Here is a 12,950-nt window from a genome sequence, read left to right as displayed (position 1 = left end):
GAGAGGATAGAAGAAAAAAAAAAAAAAACAGTGAAAGGCAGCCAGACTACAAGAATGGGGGAGGGAGGTGAAATCAAGCCTCTCACACTAGTCGCTGTGTGTGGTCTCCTAGCAACACTGTCAGCATCTCTTCCTTAGCCGCTGAATATTCACAAAGCAGGACGTCAGCCTCATCATACAGGATGATCCCAGGGTTAAACTTCACTGCAGCTTCATTTGTACCCGACTCTCTCAGGATCAATAAATATCACATGTTTCTTAAATAGCACAGTATGTATCTTAGTAGTATCTGTACTGAGCTACACAGGGGCTAATATTAATCCAGGCAAATACACTCAAATGATAACGCTTAGTATTTTAAATCCTATCAAGCCAGATTTGAACCATTTTCTTTTTCAATGAGACAAAGATTAATAAAAAAAATACTTAAGGTGAGAATATACATACCAGCTGATATACTAAATACTGTAAAGAATTAAACACCAAAGTAGGAGGGATGTGAAATCCCACCTCCTTCTTCTCAAATAGCCAACAAATGTTTTTACAGTTAAACGCCAACTTTCACATTGGCTGGATACACATTATTGGGTGAAACAGCTCATTACTTCTTTCAGCCCAAACCATATCAGTAGTTTATATGAGCTGTTTTTATGTCTATGATTTGCTTCAGTCTGAAATACTTAACTCCAGGCACCTAAATCTATTCAGTTTCTTATTATGCAGGAAATCTAAATCTGATAGAGTCAAGGCTCATTTAATGTCAAATGTAAATGATGACTTGTGTTGAGCACTTTCCTTAACAAGGTAACATCTGGTGAAGAGATGCTTTTTAACAATTGAATGAAATACTAATTTATAGTAAACATATTACAGCATGATACGAGAGCTTCCGCATAGCACTAGGGCACTAAATACATTATTATGGGGGGTGGGGGGTGGGGGGGGGAGACCACTACATGATCATTTAAAGGTTATTATAAGTTTAAACATTTTTTATAAACTCCCTGCAAAGCAGAGGAAAAGGGATTTAACAAATTACTCCACCAAATCATATCATTGCACATATTTTTAGAGCACTATAAAATGCTTAGAGAGTGAGATCAGATACAAATCTAATGTCTGCAAGGTAAATCCACAAGCCAGTTTACTTTGGTTATCGGAGCTCAAAAGACAGAAAGTGGGGGGAAAAGCAAACCTGAGCTGTGTCCAAAGATAACAAAATTCCCCAGCCACTTCCTCTGAAGATCACTAATTAACACACTATATCACATTTATTTATATAGTGTGTGTAGAGGTGCTGGCAGGCATTTTTTTTAGCATAGTAAGGCTTGCTGTTTTCCCACTTCCAGTCTTTGTGCTAGTCTAATATAGCAAGGTTTTTTAGCAGGTTTTTGGATCTTCCCATGAAAGAACTCTCAAAATATTTTGTTAAATTTGGTTAATTTCAGCAGAAAAATATAAAAAGTTAACGCGACGCAGAGACGGTGCGTGGCAGAGTGTCGAGCACTGGTCAGTTGTCGAAAAGTTGCCTTTTTGCAAGTACACACATGCTTGCAAATATATTAATGGCCAGATTTTTCTCACGCTTTCTGTTTACAGAAACTGAACTTGCAGTGGGAAATGCTGTCCTAAACATTTGGTGAGTCAAATCCTTTAATAATTTATGACAAGCTGTCCACCTTTAACGCATCTGAACGCGGGAACAATGTCACATTCATAAATTCTGCTGTTTTGGGATCAGAAGGAGAAGATGTCCATTTGGAGCACTGATAAATGATTCATGATCAGCTGAAGAAATACTTTGCACGTGTTGTTTCTCCAGAATCGGGGTTAAACTTGTTTAATGTCAGGTTCAGTCAACCACCCGCTGTGTAGGACCTGACTTCAGCTCTTAAACACTTAAAGATATTTCTGCCTTTAAAATCAAAGACCCTTTACACTCTGGCCAGCTAACCTGCAGGCCAGAAAACACTCCAATTGACACCTATTGCTTTGTGGGCCCGTGTACACAAGCAAATCAATGTAACCCTTCCTCAAACCAAAACAATCACTTAAAGTAAAACCTGTGAATGTGTGAGCCTGTGCATTGTGTGACTCACAAATTTACGTTTGTGTGCGGTGTGTGTGTGATGGGAAGAATTCTCTCAAACCACAGTCACTACTTTCATCTGAGGGTTACAGGGGCTCAAGCGTGCCTTCGGCTTCCCTTCGTGCATTGCTGTTGTGTGCTAAATTCTCTACAATATTGCATTGTGCAGTGAGATGCCTGTGGATGATGAGAATGGACAGGAGGAGGAGGAGGTGGAGGAGGAGGAAGATGTATCATTTCAGGACAAGGATGGAAGGCTGGTGCATAAGAGATAGAGAAACGTTTGAGATGTCTTTCTCATGTTTTGGGCACGAAAGAACTGCAAAGCAGCTATCGGGAAAAACTAGGATGTAAAAAAACAAAAAAACAAAAAAACCCTTAATGACAAAGTCATTGCTTCAAAACATTAAACACACAGAAGACACATGTACACTCACTTATGAGTATGTGAACGGGCACTTCGCACACTTTGGGTTCTCCTCCTCAGCGTTGTTCAAACTGAGTGACCACTAAATCTTTCATGGAGCGCTACCAAAAATATCCCACAAAAAGCGCTTCCCTGATTCCTCAGGATACAGCCCTGAGCCACAACAAACGTTCAGAGATGCTCAATGTATGCACCTATTCGCCCAAGAAATAAATCCAGTATTGTTAGAGCAAACAGCACACGGATCGTGGATAGAAAACATGACCAGTCACAGCTGGTCAATAATAAAATAATTGCAAAAACAATGGAAATAATGTCGCTGCAAACGATGTCTTTCTGGTCAAAAAGAGGCAGCGAGCCAATGACCTCCCAATCTCCAGCTCCCACCTCAGCTCGCCCTTGCCTTCATCATCTTCTGCTGGAATCTGCAGTAACCAAGGTGACCCACTGCACTTAGCATACATGAACACTTAACAGCTTGCACATTCGCAAGCCTTTACACAACACTGGGCAGATTTTACTTCGGTCTGCAGCTTGTTGTTCTATCACATGCATAAAGGGTTGCGGGAATATCAACTCATACCGCAGAGATAAGATTCAGAGCAGACTTTTCTCCGGCAGCGGCATGTGGACGCTGACGAGTGCCACCACTAGATGTGCTACAATTTAAAAACCGAGCAGGGTCCCTTTAAGTTAGTCTGGCTTTCGAAGATTGCATTAACAAAAAAAAAAAACGAGGGAATTCACATCGTATAGAAAAATGTAGTCTCTGTTTTGTTTGTCTTTTCATCTGGCTGTTGAAACCCAGACTGTGAGGTATAGCGCCGCAGGGACAAGAGTAAGAACTGTGGAAGAGGGAAGAAAAAAAAACTCCTTAATGCTTCCACTTGTGCATGAGGGGAAGAGCTCCACTCCGCAGCTGCACACGCTTCACTGAGCCAGCATCCTTCTCTACCCAAGATCTGACTCATTTTCGGATGTGGATTACCCTGCAATATTGTCTTCCTGTTAGTTTCTTCAGCTTAAAGTCATATATTTAGATATCTAGTTTACAAAATTATCGTGAAAATATCCAAGTAGATAAAACTCAAGATGCTCAGTTTTGCCTTTCTCTGTTAGGTAGAAAGGCATGTTTTTCAGTAAATTATATCCCTTTGCATGTTTTATGTATTTTATAACAGTCAAAACCAAAATAATCCGCAGCTCTGTGGGTGTCCCTTCCCCAAACATGACAAACCTCATAAACTATTCAGCAACAATTAAGCAAACTCAAATAGCCCAAAGCAAAAAAGGATCAGCTGAACATCACTAAAAGCTACACATATGATTTGCCTCACAGCAGTTCATGGGCTTGACTCACATCTTCCCAGAACTTACGCATTCAAACAAGCAAAAAAAAAAAAAAAAAAACAAAGAAAAAAATTTGCCTCTGGCTAGAGAACAATGTCCAGAGATAGCTGCAGAAGAATAAAAAACAAGCATGAGGACTGAGATGACCTCTAGTCAAAAATCAAATCAAAACATCGCCACACACAAGAAAGCAAGAGAACTCTCCCCCAGTTAGTCATACTGGAAAAATAAAAAAGCTGCATGTCAGACTGGCCTTCGTTTGATTGACAGATGAAGCAACGGCAGCGTTGGTGTGATTAGCAAAGCCAGGTAGGCCACAAGTGGTCTTCCAACATTTGAATCAGCCTACTCTTCATGCTCAACATCCCCCGATAAGCGAGTCATAGTGTAGGCTGTACAGGATAAGCACACACATGCCCACACACACACAGCTCTCCCACTCATTGATCTCATTACAAACAAATCACATCTCTTAGGGACCATGTTATGCACCCCATAGTGTTCAAGAGCAGGACAGTAACTCACGACAAGAGGGTTTTGTAACACATTAAGACATGACAAACTTTACATGATGTTAATAGCTGGTATAAGAAAAGAAAAGAAAAAAAACACACACACACTTAACTGCCAGCTCTTTTCTGTCTTTGTATAAGGTGAATAACATCGCAACAGGGACTTTTTAAAGGTGTTGAATCAGGTCAAGCATGTCTGAGAGCTTTTCAAAGCCGTGCAAACTGAAATGAAAGAGAGGTACAGGTGTGTTGTCCATACAGGTATGATTGGCAAGCTTTCAGCAGGGGGGTCTCACTTGAGCAATTCCTATTCTCGTCATTCCTGCTGCTCACTGTACTGACAGTGATGAAATGAAAAGGCCATAACTGGGGCAAATGGCAGGTGATGGCAGATTACACACTGCAGGGGGCCCGATGGAGGCAGTGCTTTCATACGCTGTACTCGCGTTGTGGTCGCGTTGGACACATGGCCAGAAAAAGCAGATGGGAAAAAAAATGTCACTTATAACAAGATGATTGTGAGATGCGTGTCCAAAAAACAGGAGTGTGATTAACATCCTCTACATCCGCTTTTGATGTACCTGCCGTATGTCTTGCTCTCTTGCGCAATAATGCTCAAAAAACTGCGAGCAAATGTGGCGAGCTGAAAAAGTGCCAGCTGGATTTTGAACTAAAATACTCAAGCGTTTAAACTCGTTACAGGGTTTGAAATACTGACTTTTAAAAAATGAATTATTTCTCAAAAGAAAACGGCCCAGATTGGGGCAAAGATAAAATAACCTGCATGATTCAGAATCCCTTCCCCAATCCCAACAACTCATATTGCTTGTGGGACCCCCCCAGCATATTTTTGTGTGCAATTAGCTGGAGTTCCTTTTGCTGCCAAGTAGCTGAGCAGCTGCAGTCTTTTCTCTTTTTTTTAACAGGACAAGGCAAAATTGCTCTGACATTTAAAAAGCATATTTAAGTTACACTACAATTAGAATTTACAGTTCTGAATGTGCGATCGCCAATTTCCAACACTGCTGTGCTCTCAGTTTTTGCTGGTTTACGATGACCTTTGGCAATGTCATAGACAATAAATTATCACTGTGAGACACTCCTAAGACCATCATGTCTCCCCATCAGTTTGAGACCCACTCACTCACACAATACAGCGACATGCGGAGGAGCAATATTTACGGAACACGATACGCTTTTGATTGTTTGCATCGCACAACTGCCCCGATTAACACGTTTCTGCCTCCTAATCGTTTAGCAAACATTAATGAAGGTCTCTTGAAGGTCTTTAGCATAAATGTAAAACATTAATGAGACCGGGGACATTAACATAACACTATGGACCACTTTGGTCCATTTATGCATGCCTAAACATGTATAATTTCAAAAAAAGAAAAAGAAAAAAGAAAAGCTGCATTGTGTCCCTCCTGTAATTTCAGATTTTGCCAATTACTGTTCCAACATAATGACCCTGAAATGACTTTGCTAACAGCTTCTTGGCAAATAATAATAATGATGATTAAAAAAAAAAGAAAAGATTTGAATGGCTCATAAAAATGTGTAAATGTGTAAACTTATGTTTTGATGAAAACATCTGCATTTTGTTTGCATGTATTTATGATGCTGCAAAGACACAGATGCACACAGGAGGCTGTTGATTAAAGTGGCTTGAGCCTGGCGCCAACAAGAGAGGAGTGACTGCTGGCTTCTAACTTTATTTATTTTGCATGGTACCATGCAAATGACTTTGAAAGGTTTAATGAGAAGAAAACAGAGGGGAAATGAACAAAGATGAGTTGCCTCAAGGAAATCATTACCACACATCATTACTCTTGACTACACACTGCAGTGAAAGTGGATGCTCTAAGATACTCACAATCCAGAAAGAAAGCATTTAAATGGGGCATTTAATTTAAATTTTCATTGGTTAATTTGCCCATATACATTCAGTCATCCTCCGGTCAGACAAGGGACAGACGTCTATGAGCTTTTAATGTGAAGAGCTCTCACAAAGCAACAGCATCCAACAAAGTGGACGCAGAGGGACGTCCCAGATAAAGCACCGAGGAGTCATTTGTAGCGCAAAATAATAGCCCCACCTCGTCCCTCAGTGCGTGCAGGGTCTGCCTATTATTCTATTGTATTTTGCTGTGTTTTTGTTTTGCTTTTCAGAACCTGTATTTAGAGCAACACAGAAAAGAAGAGTGGCCAGTATTTCAGTCTTCTCTATTGAGAAAGAAAAAAAGAAAGAATTTATAGTGGGGGATGAAGATGAAGAAGAAGAAGCTTAATGAGAATCAATTTAGGGTTCTTTTATTTCTGTGTAGTCTTGGAGTAAAAGGGGAGGAAAAGCAGAAGACAAAGAGGGGCAGTCATCGACAATGTTCAGGTCTGGGTTTGTATCCAGGACATGGTTTGTAAATGGCATGCCCTTTAATCAAGAAGCCGCTAGCAACCTTTACCTTTAGCCCTATATGTACTCCTATACACTGTGTCTGCTTAAAATAGCTACATGAAAAAGTGAGTCTGATCTACAAGCAAAGGCTTTAGTGTTAAGGTTTGACGGGCACTGGTGATATACCGGTTTAAAACTGAACCAGCAAGCCTGGTAAATCTTTATTTTATTACATTTTTATACAGCTTTAGATTAAAGTGGATCTGTTTTGTGTTTCCTTCTTTTCTATAAACATATACTTTTACATCGGGGGAAATCATAATAAACATGGCCAAAGTTTGAAATAATGAGATCAGCATATGTCGGTGTTTGTTATCCCGGTGAGGCACAAGCTCGGGCTTGAGACAGCTCTGCACACTTTCTATTCTGCAAGAAGTCAGAGAGAGGGGATATCCCATCTAAGGCACACGGTTCTGGCTGTAAGCACCAAAGTCCCACTCCCTTCTGCTCTGAACTGTCTGTTTAAAAGGGGCAGCCAATCAGGACAAAGCTAGCTTAAAGGGAATCCAGATCTAAGAGTAGAAATATGGACCTGGAAATGAAAATGTTTCGTTGACTTTGTGACTTTTTTCCAAGTTTAAACATTAACCTTCCTGTCTGAGTTTGGACAAACAAGGGGAATAAACCTTAGCAGAAAAAGAAGGCCCAGACTGGTCCTTTTGTGGTGTCTTATGGGATGTGTAGACATTCTTACGAGGGCCTATCACAGGATATCCTCTGCTCTTTCAGCTGTGAACATTTTTTTAATCGGTCTCTTAGAGTTCTTATTATTTAGCAAGGTCAGCCCGACATTATGGCCAGAATTACGCCACATTAACAACTGATAACTGTCGTATTGTCAGTTATGTGACACAAAAACAGAATATCAGCCTCATCAGGGGGTCATATATTTATAAACCAGAATTTTTTCAATGTGACAAAAAAGAAATACGTCCTTAAAGATTCCTGATTTATAAGCATATAAAGCCTTAACGACTTTTCTTTTAAACCCACAGCTCTCCTCTAGCATATCCACAACACAAGACTCAAGAGAATATCACAAACTTTCCTCAAAGCATCTGAATCTCCCTTTGTTAAAGATTTCCATCAGATATAAACTGACACAGGAGTCCCAGTAAAAATACAAAGAGGATATGTTGTCATTTTAGAAAGGAGCATGGGCAGTAACAATTAATAACACGGCTTTAAACTGATACAACACTGCAAAAATCTTAGTTTGACCAAAAGTTTTTTTTAAATGTGTGTAAACCATAATTTTACTGTTAGATTTTATAAACAGAAGCTGAAAATCTACCTGTGGGAGAAGCAGGAACACGTGAACGTGTAGCATTATTTCACTAGCTTACCTTAAAAAATGAGTTAAACATGGATCAACATCATATGTTGCTGCTGTTTGAGAAACAGAAATGATGTTCAGCTGTAGTATTCTTTTGGTTTTTCATCACTTTTGCAAGCATTACATTTGTTGAACATATACGGGGGGAAGTGAAGATGAGCGACAGAGGTACAAATGTGGCCAGACTTCATCCGGGAAACCCACTGAAAAGATGTAAACTAAATACACACCAAATAAAGAGGAAGAGTTGATCAAAATGCGCTTTTTTAACTGTCTGCAGTCACTCACATTGATCACAGTCTGTAACAGAGGCAATCGTGGTCATTTCTGATTCCATATGTCTCATGTTCTTCCTTAAAAATAGCACTGTATGCTAACATTGCCCACATTACACTATAGTATTACTTTTAACAGCATGCTAATATTCAAACTCTAGGGAAACAATCTGTTTTGGTGCTTCAGTTTAAAAAAAAAAAAAACCATTAGTGCTCATGTAGATACGGGTATCTACTCCACCAGAGAAATGGGCTTAAAATGTCAGCATCTGCCAAGTCTGTCTCTCGTCCATCAGTCCCCTCACTCTCTGTGTTTCTTTCCTATTAGTCCCCTCTCCTCTGTGGCCACGCATAGGCCATCCTTCATCCTCACTGGATCCAGTAATTTCTCATTTGTTTTTAAATCAGACATGATGCACACAGCGGGCTAGAGCAGCTGAGCATTTCCATCCTCTTGATGGAGAGAAGCTCAAATGCAGTCAGAATCTTACTTTCCTCATCAAAAACACTAGGGACTTCCTTTTTAAAATTATTTCCATTAGTAAATAACAACAATAACCTCCGCTCAATTTCATTTCTTCTTCAAGTCTTTTGCTATAATTCATGTATTTTTTAAAAGCTCTAAATATTAATTTAGTGGGATAAACCTCTCTGGGATTGAAGGGCATGAAATGAAACCCACTCTATTTAATTCCCACCACTTCCTGCTTTTAATACCACAATAAAATGACTGCGCCTGCCACTTCCTGTTTTTAATCACATTTCGGGACAATCACATTTTGAGATCACTAGGTGAGCCCGGCAGTCAGTGACAGGTGGTCTGAGCACCAGTTTTCTTCTGCATGCAAAACACACTGCACAGCATGTGTAGCTCATAGCCTGCACTCAATGACCCCCAAGTCACAGCTGCTCTCACCCAACCCCGATCCACTCTGTAGCTAGGAGTGGTTAAGCCAAACTGCACAAGAGATGCTCACATAACAGACCCTGATTATGTGCATCTGTTAACCTAAGCTAGATTTAAATGAACGTATAGGAAGATTTTGGTCTTATTAAGCTCCAAGGTCAACTGGGACTGGCTAGTAAATAGTGTCAGTCTCAGTTTCAAGCAGTGAAGTATTCAGTCTTGCTGGTCCAGCATCTTTAAAGGCAAATGATTACATTAATTGCACATTCAAAGTGGAGGCCTTTATTATTCATGTTAGGACTGCTTTGTCCTTTTTAAATGCTTTTATTTGTTTTGTGGCAGGCAGACTATATCTACAATAAACTGTATAGATATTCTATTTGCTTCCAACACGAGCTTCCTATCTGTAATATTTTGAAACAGTCTAATTACAAGTTGTTTTTTGGTTTTTGGTTTTGTTTTCTTGCCTTCTTCTTCTTTTTAAGGTGGACTGTGACGAAGAAATCTCTCAGCGGGAGTGCTGTTCAGAGGCTGTTTAGAGACTGTCACGCCCGGAAGGCGGGTGGGGTATGGGGTATGGGTTGAGGGGGGGAGACATTGCTGACTAGCCTTAATTTTGCGTTCAATTCACAACTTCTCGACGCTTTTGAATCGTCTTATGGAGGATCTAAGGAAGAATACTGCGGCAGTTGATCGAGTATTAATCACCAGATGGCTTTCCCTTTAGAAAAGAGAAAGAAATCTAGTGATGTGGCTCCCTCCATCCAGACGCCTGCCTCTCTCTCCCGCGCCTCCAAGACGCGCCAACACATCCTCACCTGGATGCGCACAAACAAACGCACACATACACACACACGTCACCCCTATACTCACAATCAGAGTATTACCGCCCGTTCACACACGCACGCACGCACACACAAAAACACACAACCGTGCTGCATTTACGGACTCGTATAATCCGTAAACATGCAGATGTTTCCCATCAGGGCCATGCAGATTAAGACGCCAAACACTGCCGCCCCTGTCACCCCTGTGCTGTAGATATTTTTTGATTAACAGCGCCGTGCATGCTTCAACATCAATAGTCAGCTGATGCGGGCTTGTTTTCTGGTGAAATATTTATACGGGCATGTCACGACTGTACACGAGCTGTGGGTTGTTACTGCGTGGCGATGTGGCGATATCTGCACGGATCTTTTACGTTTGGGGCTAAAATACGGGCCTCGCATAGAATGACGCGAGCCGCGAGGCTTCAAGGTTGAACAATTTGGCTAGTGAACACACGGCGGCTCGCTGTCACCCGTGCACTCTGGTGAAATTTACGCGTAAAAATGCCCGACGTCCCTCCGCAATATACCATGTTTTCCTTTGCTAATAAGGCAGACCATAACCACGACAGCTGTCTACGTGGGCTAAACGATTTTGTGATTTATGCAGCAAAAACAAAACACAAATGAAGGTGTGATACCTACCTTGATAGCTGTAGAGTCTACGGCTGGCGCAGAGGTAGACTGTGCCGATCGCCTAAACCAGTTGCCCAGACTCGTAAAAAAATCAGACAACAACAAAACCACGCCGGTTGTTGATGACACAGCTGTCTTGGTAAACAGGAGGGAAGGGAAATGAATCCTTTCCCAGATGTGTCAATTGACGTGGAAATAAAAAATTAGATATTCAGACGCCGATCACCGGACTGACGCCTTTTCTTGACGTGAAAGGTCTTCCATTTTTAGGGGGATAAACGGCGCACTGTACTACCGAGGATCGCTGTAGACTGGCCGGTGCGAGATCTTATTGAAAACCAATATGCAATTCAATGCGACGTTAAAATCCTCCCCAGCCGACATCATCCTTGTGTCTGTGTTTCTTTCAAAATCATCCGCAAAGAAACACGCTCACAAATGCGGGGATGAACAGAAAGAAGAAGAAAAAAAAACGTCAAAACAAAAAAATGCGCAGATGTCAGCGCGCTGTGGTGGTTCAAGCGCTGGGCATCCTCACTGAGCATTTGCATCCATATTAATATTCATACAGTACTTCCTGAGAGCAACCCAGTGGTTGTTTTGAGAAAAACTGATTCCTGTTATCCTGCTATTTATCTCTCAGTGAAAGTGAAAGCCACAGAAACTGCTCATATTAACAGGACACTCATTAAATGTCCTTACTTTTTTTTTAAAGGCTTTTTATGCAAACAACAAAAAGCCCTTTTATTTCACCAGAGTGCTGTGATGTGCAAAAACAAAGTCAGCCTGCCATATAAAAACATTGTAGGAGGATCGCGGTGATGTAATGGAGGATAAAATACTATTAAGTATAAAATAAGCTCGCCAAAAAGCCCGCGCTGAGTACCACAAAGTAGGCTAAGCCGTCAGAGGAATATTAACATTTTGTATTAACTGCCTCCAGATGACCATGCAGTGAAAGCAAAGAATATTAGAGGACATCATAATATTAAATGTGAAAATACCCACTGTTGAGTGCAGATCTATTTTCTTTCATATTTCCCGGTGATGTGATCAAACACTGGCATTTTCTTTTTTCTTTCTTTTTTTTTTTTTTTTTAAGGTGGTTGTCACATGACTAACTAGCCAACACATGGCCTGTGTGAGGCTGACACGCCCCCTAAAGTCAACGGGTGACTATATGGGTGACTGGGTTGGAGTTAAAAGTGAATCTTTCAGATATCTAGATTAGGAATGCTCCCTCTTGAGAAACACGCTGTAATCATGTGTATCAGTGGAATCTTTGGACTGCCACAAGTGGAGCCGTCAATCCAAAGTCCACGTTTAGGTTTGATTAAAACTTTTCTAAATATTGATCAGTCACTAAAGGAATGCATATGATGTTTATGTCATATGCATCTATCGCTGTTGGAGCCTAAAGATGATCTGCTTGGATCAAATCTGGTGTTAGCCCATTTAGGATTAATCTAACTTAAATGCACATGCATGCTGACCGTGCAGCTGCACCTGACACATTCCTTAAAAGTCGTGTCCATAACTAACAGATTATTATCACTGTTATCAGTCAACGGTGATATTGCAACATTCGCAGCATAGGTTCAGAGGCCCAACCAGAAGAAAATCCAAGCCTTTAATGTGCAGTAGACAGGACATGAAACAAAATAATCAAATTTTTCTGTCTGTTTAAACGGCATGGTGCTGAGCCTGGACTGGCCAGTACAGTAGCAGATGACAGAAACTTCTCCACTGCACAGGATATATAAAGTCAGTGAAATACAGATGGACCCGGTGGGACTTTAGCTCTTTATATGATTAAGGATCAGAGCAGTTGAGTGGTGGTTAGTGTTATGAGAAGTGGTGTGGCAGTATATCTACAGTACTTCAAATGTCTGCTTTGTGTTTTGTATTCATGTTGTTTTTTTCGTGGATGCTGATGGAGAAAACCGCCACTTGAGAAAGTCAGATTTTTAAAAATTGCTCCCCTTATTCAAATTTTTCAAAATAAAGTATAAGATTTTGCATTAAATCTTTGATTGACAGGAGCAAATGTGCAAGAGGAGGAGAGCAAGATCTGTGCTGCGGTTTATTTCTGAATGTCTCATTTTTAATATCAGTTTGTCAAAAAAAAAAAAACTT

General features: G+C 40.6%; 1 protein-coding gene across 1 annotated transcript in view; it reads right to left on the bottom strand.

The window, feature by feature from the left end:
- The window catches only part of nyap1 (neuronal tyrosine phosphorylated phosphoinositide-3-kinase adaptor 1), a 30,293-nt gene extending 18,480 nt beyond the window's left edge, over window positions 1-11,813 (bottom strand). The window contains 1 exon segment of the mRNA XM_085175626.1: window positions 10,824-11,813. The gene's annotated coding sequence lies outside the window, so the exon portion shown is untranslated.
- Window positions 11,814-12,950: the final 1,137 nt, after the last annotated feature.

This window comes from Neolamprologus multifasciatus, chromosome 10, assembly GCF_963576455.1.
Source record: "Neolamprologus multifasciatus chromosome 10, fNeoMul1.2, whole genome shotgun sequence".
NCBI lineage: Eukaryota > Metazoa > Chordata > Actinopteri > Cichliformes > Cichlidae > Neolamprologus > Neolamprologus multifasciatus.
This window is presented reverse-complemented; position numbering and strand designations above follow the sequence as displayed.